The sequence below is a fragment of the Podarcis gaigeae genome (genome assembly GCF_964106915.1).
Source record: "Podarcis gaigeae genome assembly, chromosome: 2".
Lineage (NCBI taxonomy): Eukaryota > Metazoa > Chordata > Lepidosauria > Squamata > Lacertidae > Podarcis > Podarcis gaigeae.
In genome coordinates, this window is record NC_139679.1 from 44,855,280 (window position 1) to 44,865,186 (window position 9,907).

Sequence of the window (9,907 nt, forward strand, 5' to 3'; positions counted from 1 at the left end):
TCGAGTCAGTGTTGACCTCTGTGCCTCAGCGGTGCAGACAAGGGTGGATGCACTTCAAAGTGGAGAGATCAGCAGGGATTAGTCATGTGCCTTGTTGCTTCCAACTTGCCCAAGCAGGAGAGCGTTCTAAGGGCAGCACTTGATTGGTTTCAGTTTCCTTCAGAGCAGAAAGAGCGCTGGAGGCTTATGGTGCTCTTGTAACATTTGGTTTGTACAAGTAGAACATAAGTGGAGGCAAGCAGCAGGTGCTCCTAACAGGCCAATCTGCTGCCTCAGATCCCCAGAGATGCTTCTAGTCTTCAGCTCACAGCTTTCTTTCTCTTACTGTGTACTCACTATACTGCACCTTTATAGCACATTTTCCCCCTCAAATAATCCTGGGCACTGTAGAGTTACCATTCCCAGTAAGCTTTAGCAAACCAGAGTGCCCAAAGTCTGTGTCTCTTGCCTGCACCCACACCCCTGCCCCTTCTTCCCCCTCCTTTTAACTAGAGAAGGGTGGGATTTGTCACTTTCTCCAGATTCTGATGGCTGTCGCATTCCAAGCATTCCAGAGAGATTTGCATCAAGAAACCTCTCTTGATTAGCTCCCAGAAAGGAACAGGGGCTGGCCATCCTGGGACATTCAGAAACATTCACACGCTGTTGTCTATCCCAGACTCTACTTTGGTAAAGGTAAAGACAAAGGACAAGGACCCATGGATAAGTCCAGTCAAAGGTGACTATGGGGTGCAGTGCTCATCTTGCTTCAAGCCAAGGGACGGGACACTGTGACAAGTGCCAGAGTGCACAGAAACACCGTTTACCTTCCCACAGGTAGTAGGGCTTGGGGGGGGCTAAAGGTTAAACCACAGAGCCTGCCAATCAGAAGGTTGGCGGTTTGAATCCCTGTGACAGGGTGAGCTCCTGTTGCTTGGTCCCTGCTCCTGCCAACCTAGCAGTTCGAAAGCACGTCAAAGTGCAAGTAGATAAATAGGTACCACTCCGGCAGGAAGGTAAACAGCGTTTCCATGCGCTGCTCTGGTTCCCCAGAAGCGGTTTAGTCATGCTGGCCACATGACCTGGAAGCTGTACGCCGGCTCCCTCGGCCAATAAAGCGAGATGAGCGCCGCAACCCCAGAGTCGGTCATGACTGGACCTAATGGTCAGGGGTCCCTTTACCTTTACTTAAAGGTAAGGCAGGGTTCCCTGACTCACTTTAGTGAACAATAGCTACATAAGGGATAGGGAACCTGTGGTTTTCTGGCACAACTCTCATTGTCCCTGACCATTCACTCTAATGACTGGAGTGGATGGGAGTTGTAGTTTAGCAACATATGAAGGGTTACATAAGGGATCTGAGGACAGACATATGAGTTTAGCAATAAATATATTTTCAGGGAGCTATTCCTCCCGCCACCTTAGTCGGATGTGGTTTATAGATAAAAGGAGGATTTTTGGAGACTATTTCTGAGGGAGAGGAGTGCAAGACTCAGGCATGTTCCCTTGTGAACAGTAGCAGTCTGAGACCAAGACTGCTGCTGACCTTTCTCCAACCCTGGCTTTCTGGTATGCTGCTGTTTCCAACAGTAATTCTTTGAACAATGATATCAAAGCAATCTTAATTTTGTTATCGCCAGAGCTTAGGGCCGCAGCAAGAAATCGTGCCTGGCAGTGGTGCTGAGTGTGGAAGTCAGATCTAGATGGTTACTGGCAAATGTCCAGCGTCGCCTTTAGGCTGCAATCCTATAACCACTTTTAGGAGTAAGTTCCATTGAACAGAATGGCACTTCCTTCTGCGTAGAGATGCATCCTGAGCCTTATCTCCTGTGTAGAAAACAGCAGTAAAAAGTGCCACTGCTGGTTTCTCCAAAGATAAAAAAATAGCGCTTCTGCAACCCAGAGAGACAGCTAGTCATTCACTGGACTGCTTTAGTTGATTGAATCAGCTTTCCTTTCTCTGGGCTATTTCAGTTGATTGATTGAATCAGCCAATCAAGCAGTCAGTCAGTCAATCAATCCATCCATCCATCCATCAATCAATCAATCAATCAATCAATCAATCACATGCTTTAAAAGGCCTCAAAAACAGGACAATCTTGATAAAAAGTTTTAAGATAAAGAGCATAAATACAGCAGGGGGACTTTTAGGGGTGCGTAGGCCGTCGGGGATACTTTTGAATGCTTTTGAATTATGTTGCTGGAGGAGACTCTTGAGAGTCCCGTGGACTGCAAGAAGATCAAACCTATCCATTCTTAAGGAAATCAGCCCTGAGTGCTCACTGGAAGGACAGATCGTGAAGCTGAGACTCAAATACCGGTACTTTGGCCACCTCATGAGAAGAGAAGACTCCCTGGGAAAGATTGAGGGCACAAGAAGAAGGGGACGACAGAGGACGAGATGGTTGGACAGTGTTCTTGAAGCTACCAGCATGAGTTTGACCAAACTGCGGGAGGCAGTGGAAGACGGAAGTGCCTGGCGTGCTTTGGTCCATGGGGTCACAAAGAGTCAGACACGACTAAACGACTAAACAACAACAACAGGCCATCAGGGAAGGCTGAATGCTGTGTTTTTTCTACTGCCATGAAGTGCTGTGCTCACCACTTTTGCAGCACTTTTATTTTTGCTTATCTGTTATGCTGTTGTTTGTTGTACTTTCTATTTTTGGTGTTAGCTGCTTGGATTTCTTCAAAGGAAAAAAAAAAGGATGCCAATTTCAAGCAAGCAAACAAACAAACACTGTGCAAGAAGCAGACAAATCCAGTGTGGACTGAAGTTACCAAAGGATTTGTGACTGTGGTTAGGCTAGGCCTGTTCAGAGCAAATTAGGGGAGGTCAACTTCAAATGCACCCCACCGCCCCCAGTAATGAAGGACCTTTCAGAGTGTGTATTAAGCCCTGCTAATCTCTTTGTATGTTCTATGGTCTCTGTCCTAGGAAAGGGACGCGGGTGGCGCTGTGGGTAAAAGCCTCAGCGCCTAGGGCTTGCCGATCGAAAAATCGGCGGTTCGAATCCCCGCGGCGGGGTGCGCTCCCGTTGCTCGGTCCCAGCGCCTGCCAGCCTAGCAGTTCGAAAGCACCCTCGGGTGCAAGTAGATAAATAGGGACCGCTTACTGGCGGGAAGGTAAACGGCGTTTCCGTGTGCAGCTCTGGCTTGCCAGAGCAGCGATGTCACACTGGCCACGTGACCCGGAAGTGTCTTCGGACAGCGCTGGCCCCTGGCCTCTTGAGTGAGATGGGCGCACAACCCCAGAGTCTGTCAAGACTGGCCCGTACGGGCAGGGGTACCTTTACCTTTACCTTCTGTCCCAGGGCAGCTGTTCAGCCCATACACTTTCAGTAGCCTGATCGGACAGAGTGTGCCTTTCCTTTCACAAATGTGGGAAACCTCACACAGAAGGGGCAGCTCTGGCAGAGGAAGAGGGTAGCCATTTAGATCAATTTGAGACATACAAATGAAGTTCCCTCACAATAGTCTGGACTATTGGTCCACCAAGCTGTCAAGAGCTGGAGTTAGGAGTAGTTCAGCAACAAAACATCTGGTATCTGTTAACTCTTTATCCAAAGAAACCAAAACAGTGCAGGCCTAGTAATCACAGCAATTCTTCCCAGTAGGTCTTGCCCCAACGAGACAATTGTGAGGACTGAACTCCTGTCAGAAACGGTGGCATACTGTCGTTAGTCAAAGTAGACAATACTGAACAAGATGTGCCATTGGTCTGACTAGGTACTGTATATAAGACCACTTGCTATGCTCCTAATCCTGCTAATGTGGCTGGAGACACGCGACAATGGATGGCAGTGACCTGCAGCTTTTTTTCCGGAACAGGGACAGTCTGTCTGAGCTGTTAGAAATTTGGAAGCTCTGCTGCAATATCCCAAAAAGTCCATAGTGTTTCTTAACTTGTCCTGGTGCCAGTTCCTGCTGTGTAGGCCTGAGAACTTGCCCCAGGCTTAGAAATTACTACCTACAACAACACTGTTTATCAGGTTGGAGTCTGCAGGCTAAGCAGACAGTATTTGGGCAAAGGCAAGCGTGTTGGCAAGACCCGTCTGTTGTGTAACTGAAACCAACCAGGGGGAGATGAATGCAGACTTCAAGAGGCCAGTGGAGGGTCAAACAAAGGACCAAAACAAATGAGGTGCTGGAGATCCTTGACTGAGTGTCCCAGCATATTTCCCCTTTTCTTACCTCAAAGCAGTTACAGAGTGTACTGGAGGGGTTAATCCTTCCCCCATGCCATTTCCTAGATCTAAGTGCCCCCATCCCAAAGCTGGTCTTAGCTCTGCAGCAGGGGAGCGAAAGAGAGGCACATGAGGGGTCTTCTTTTCCCTCTGCAGAGCGAACAGCATTGTGGGAGGGCAGTTTTGATTAGGGAAGCACAAGGGGCGGATTTAATCTCCTCTCTCCCACCACCACTGCTCCAATCAAATTTGGACCCACCTCTTTTTAGGTAAAAAAATGAATAAATTAGGAGGCTCAGATCATGCATCTCCTGCATCTCATCACTTGCGGTCCCAAAGAGGCCTGTCACTGGAGCATGCATTCACCTGTAAAGGTAAAGGTAAAGGGACCCCTGACCATTGGGTCCAGTCGTGGCCGACTCTGGGGTTGCGGCGCTCATCCTGCTTTATTGGCCGAGGGAGCCGGCGTACAGCTTCCAGGTCATGTGGCCAGCATGACTAAGCCGCTTCTGGCAAACCAGAGCAGTGCACGGAAACACCGTTTACCTTCCCACCGAAATGATAACTATTTATCTGCTTGCACTTTGACGTGCTTTCGAACTGCTAGGTTGGCAGGAGCAGGGACCGAGAAACAGGAGCTCACCCTGTCGCGGGGATTCGAACCGCCGACCTTCTGATCAGCAAGTCCTAGGCTCTGTGGTTTAACCCACAGTGCTGAGTTTGTAGTTAAGGATGCCCAGGTTGCCCCCTCGGAACCTTGCCTATATTCTTGGGCAAGGTTGAATGGCTGTTGTTCCTTCTCCTGACTTTCAGCCACAGTTATGGCAATAAAGACCAGAGAACTTGAGGCATGTGAATTTGGTACCAATTGTATTTATGACCTACGCCCCCAGCTGTCCTGCTTCCCACTTCAAGTGCTTTTGCCCGCCTAGGATATGTCATTGAACTCTGATAATGCCTCTTGCTTGCCTGGGTGGAGGACAAAGAAAGGCATAGGATTGTGAGTAGAAACTAGCCTGCTGTAGAGAGGGAAATATTACATTGGTGGCTCTGCCCCATTTTGCCCCTGGCCCCACCCACCGCTGGCATGTGGTCCCTGGAAGGTTGCCCAGGCAGGAATGCAGCCCTTGGGCTTAACAGAGTTCCCCACCCCTTTGTGAAATTAATTTCTGGTGATGGACAGATAGATAGATCTTGGCAAGTGCTTGTCATTCAGAAAAAAATGGTACTTCTGGCAAGGGCTCAGTATTGGGTCAACGTATGCTTGCCCAATGTAATCCATCCTTTTCCATCAGAATTGTTCTTGGCATATTGGCATGTTGCTTTGATGGCTGCTGTCGCTAATGGTGCGATATGTAATGGTTTCTGGGCGATGCTTATAACCTCCAGCCTTTAGTTTCCACCCCACTCCAATATGTGGAATACAAGCACCAAACAGAGGTTCCCTTGCTTTGGGCAGCCCCATAAAGGAGGTAGCAAGGAAGGAATGGACAAAAATGGGAATGGGGTGCCTGGACGCTGCAAAATTTGTGAAGTCTTAGCCCTAGCCAGGGAGGTGGGCATCTGGGCTCTGCTTTAGGCATCTAAGTGCTTAGGCACTTGCTGCAGCTAAAACACACTCAGATTTTTCCTGGAGAAGGTTGGGGAATGCTGATGCAATGTATCTTGTTAATCTCCTTGTTAAATAAATGCTAATTCCATGCTGCAATAAAATGAGGCCCCAATCTTATGTACTCACTTACTAAAGAATAAACATCACCAAACACACGCACAGGGTTGCACTGCCAGGCTCCCCTCCTCCACCCACTTACTATTGAACTCAGGTTGCGATCCTATGCACATTTACCTAGTCAAATCCCATGGAACTGAATGAGACTTCCTTCCGAATAAACATGCATACAGGCTCGTTCTGCCAATGGGACTCTCTTATTAGGAAACCTGCATAAGGTCTAGATGCATGTCCCAAATCAGTAAGAATGTAAGAAGTTGCTTTATTCCAAGTCAGATTGGTCTATTTAATTTAGCACTGTCCACACTGACTGGCAGCAGCTCTCAAGGGTTTCAGCCAGGGGCATGGCCAGCATGGGCTCTGCTGCTGAGCTATGATCCTTCCCCTCAAAATAAAGTAAGTTTCTAGTCCTCATAGAGCTAAATAAAGGGTGTAACAATTTGATAGGTACATAGAAATCTGGAAATGTGACAGACCTTCATTTTGGGGCTGCTTCACAACCAGTAATAAGGTCTGGGTAACCCCTGTTATCTCCTTCAGTGGTATTGTTCCACAACAGATCACTAGTTATTTATTTAACTACTACATCTCAGATTTTGATTAAAATTGCTGTTCTGGTTTATCTCACATGTCGAAGTCACAGGTGGGAATAAATATTTCCTATGCCTTACAGTTTTTGAGTTATGTGGGGGGGGGTTAAAAATAGGGAAATGTTATATACATGCATGAATCAGGTCGCTTATGGGGCCCCTCCAGGATTAGGGTGCCCCTGAAGCTTAAACTTCATTAAGTTTCATAGTAGATATGCCGCTGCTTATACCAAGTCAAGTCACTGGTCCATTCAGAGTGGTGAACTTATGCCAGACCAGTAGGAACTCTCAGACTTAGCAGGAAAAATTACACAGTGCTAAACTTCTTCCTTGGGAAAATGATCAGCATCAAACAAGAGGCAAGGTAATTCCAAAGCCAAACAGAAGGAGTGAGGAAGCAGAAACAAGCTGCCACATTTCTCAATGTTCTGGAGCTTTGGTGCCCGGCTGGCTTCCTTTCATTTACCTGCCAGTTGCTTCCGGGCTCTGGGATCCAGGCCTTCATACACAGCTGCACTGTTTAGACCCTTGCGAGGGGAAAATTGGCAACAACACAGGGCTCAGCTCCCCAGCCCACACACATATTGCTGTCAAGAAGAAATGGTCTATTCCAACCAGAGCTGCAAAACACCACAGACAACCTGAGTACGTCTGTTTAGAGGTAGATCAGGGTCGGTTGAATTTCCCCCCAGACAATGAAAGGCTTTGAGCCCATTCAGAGTCCTAACGATCAGCTTTCTTGAGAACATAATAACCGCCTTTTATAGGCTGCTTTCCTCCACTCACCAAAGGGCAGAATTTAGCACAGGGTTTGTCTACAAGCTTGCCACAAACATTTTACGTAAGGGCTGGGGAGGGGATTATTTTTCCTTGCCTCCCACTTGGACATTGGCTGAAGTGGAGGAGCCTGACCCCAGAGGCAGCTGCATTTTTCAGCAGCCCCGAATGATCTCTGGGTAGCCCCCGTCACAGACTGTGCCCAGAATGACTCAATGGATGGTGCCTTTGTATGCTAAGGGACAGCACCTTGCTCCAGGGGAGGGAAATGCTGCTGGCACTGAATGAGAAGGCTTTTTGTCCAAGCACAAAAAGACCTGCAGAGATATGAGACCGAGATCCATATCATCACAGGTGTGTAAAAGCATCTCCAGCCTGGGGCTAAGAAGCACAGGCAGACACCAAGGGCCTGGTTTTAAATGGTGACAGGACTTAAAATGGTGTGATCACTGGGGCCTTTTTGACGTGCTCTGCATGGAAGCAGCACATGTCCCAGCTGGGAAACCGAAGGCTAGATTCGTACAATCATTTGTCCCACCAGAAAGAGAACTCTCAACATCCAAGGTCTTCCAACACAGTTGTGGGCCAGCACTAGCTTGGTTCTGCCCTGATTGTGGAGATTTGCAAAGAATGCATGATCTAGTTTTTTTGCAAGAGCAATACCTACATGGATCTCTAGTGCAAGGCAACTCCTCCAAAGCTTCACCTCATGACAGGGGAAAAGGGATCACAGCAGAGAAAAAGGATTGTATGCATCTGCTGTGAAGCCACATTCATCACACAATCACATGGAAAGTCCTTCAGCTACCACAGAGGTGGTACAAAACTTGTGTTTTGTATAATAATAATAATATTTTTTTATTTATACCCCGCCCTCCCCAGCCAAGGCCGGGCTCAGAGCGGCTTACAAGCAATAATAAAAACAAGATGAATGGTTACAACTTAAAAACAAAAATAAAATACATTAAAATAATGGAACATTAAAATATTAAAAAGTCTTGTTGCTTTAATAAAGAAGTGTTACTAGAGAACTGTCTCCAGCATAATATGTCAAGAGAGCTGAAATCACAAACCCCACGTCACAACAACTGTGTGAACCCTGGGCTGGGGCAGGGGCACTTTTTTGGCTGAAAGGCAGAACAGAAATAAACTCCAACAATGACAACATATTTTCATTTCAGTTTAGTTCATCACTTGGTGAGGGCAGCACTGGATGATGAGTTTTGTTCATGACTCAGGCACTGCAGATCAGACAACACTGGCAGCCACCGCTGCATCAGCACAGCTGCAATATTCTTTAGTGGAAACGGTTAACTTGCTCGGTGCTCCTGGTCACACTTTCTTTTTTTGAGTTTTATTTATTTAATAATGTTCTTATGTTACATTGGTAAATATTATATTACATCACAAGGCTTATTATAATATAATTTTCAGCATGTATACTAAGTTTATATACCTAAAGAAAAGCAACAAGGACAAAAAAACTATTCCAAAATCATATATGTACCAACACTTTGGATTTCCTGTTTATCCCGTTGTACAGTATATTACTTTTTTACAAATTAATGTACTCTTATTATTGTATAGTGGTACCTTGGGTTAAGTACTTAATTCGTTCTGGAGGTCTGTTCTTAACCTGAAGCACCACTTTAGCTAATGGGGCCTCCTGCTGCTGCCGCACCGCCGCCGCCGCACGATTTCTGTTCTCATCCTGAAGCAAAGTTCTTAACCCGAGGAAATATTTCTGGGTTAGTGGAGTCTGTAACCTGAAGTGTATGTAACCTGAAGTACCACTGTATATTTCTTTACATTTTATCTAACACATTCCTATATCAATATGTACCCTTGGTCTTATTTCTCAATTCAGTCTTTCTCCAACGTCAATCGAATGCTAGCATTCCTGGTCACACTTTCAGGGACCTGGTCATCCAGTCACGAGAGGCTGAGCGACACAGGTGCTCTTACACTCCTGTGTGTCTACTCCAGCACAGCAATCCCAGATGTGTTCAATCAGGGCAGCCGAAAACATTTTGGCACCTGAGGCAAACCACAAAATGGCATGCCTCCTCCCCCAAGGGAACAAGAAGTAAGTGGACATTGACAAGGATAGCTCAGCTGACTAGAGTGTGGTCTGGTAACACCAAGGTTACAGGTTTAATCCCCATAAGAAATAGCTGCATATTCCTGTATTGCAGGGGGTGGACTCAGGGCCCCTGCCAACTCTATGATGGGAATAAAGATCTACATCGGGAACATCAGGAACAGCACCTCCTGTTTGCTAAAAGGCCACTGTAGATGTGCTATTGTTGGGGAGTCTGCAGTTCTATCCTCCAAGGAGTGCACCACAGCGGCTGATGCCACTGTGGCAACAGCAGCAGCGGGCAATGCATTTCTTGGAGGCCAGGTCTGCTGCTTGTGGATCCTGCCGCCTGAGGCCATTGCCTGACCTTGCCTCATGGGTGGACGGGCCCTGTGTTCACTCCAAAATAAGTCCTGCTACGTTTAATGTGACTTAATCCCAGCAAGGTTGTGAGGGGTGTGTGTGTGTGGTTAGGATTGTAGTCTTAGAGTGGTTTGAGATAAACAGAGAAGGGGAAAGCCACCACCACAAGTGGCGAGCAGGCTGATGCACTTCGGATCTTGCT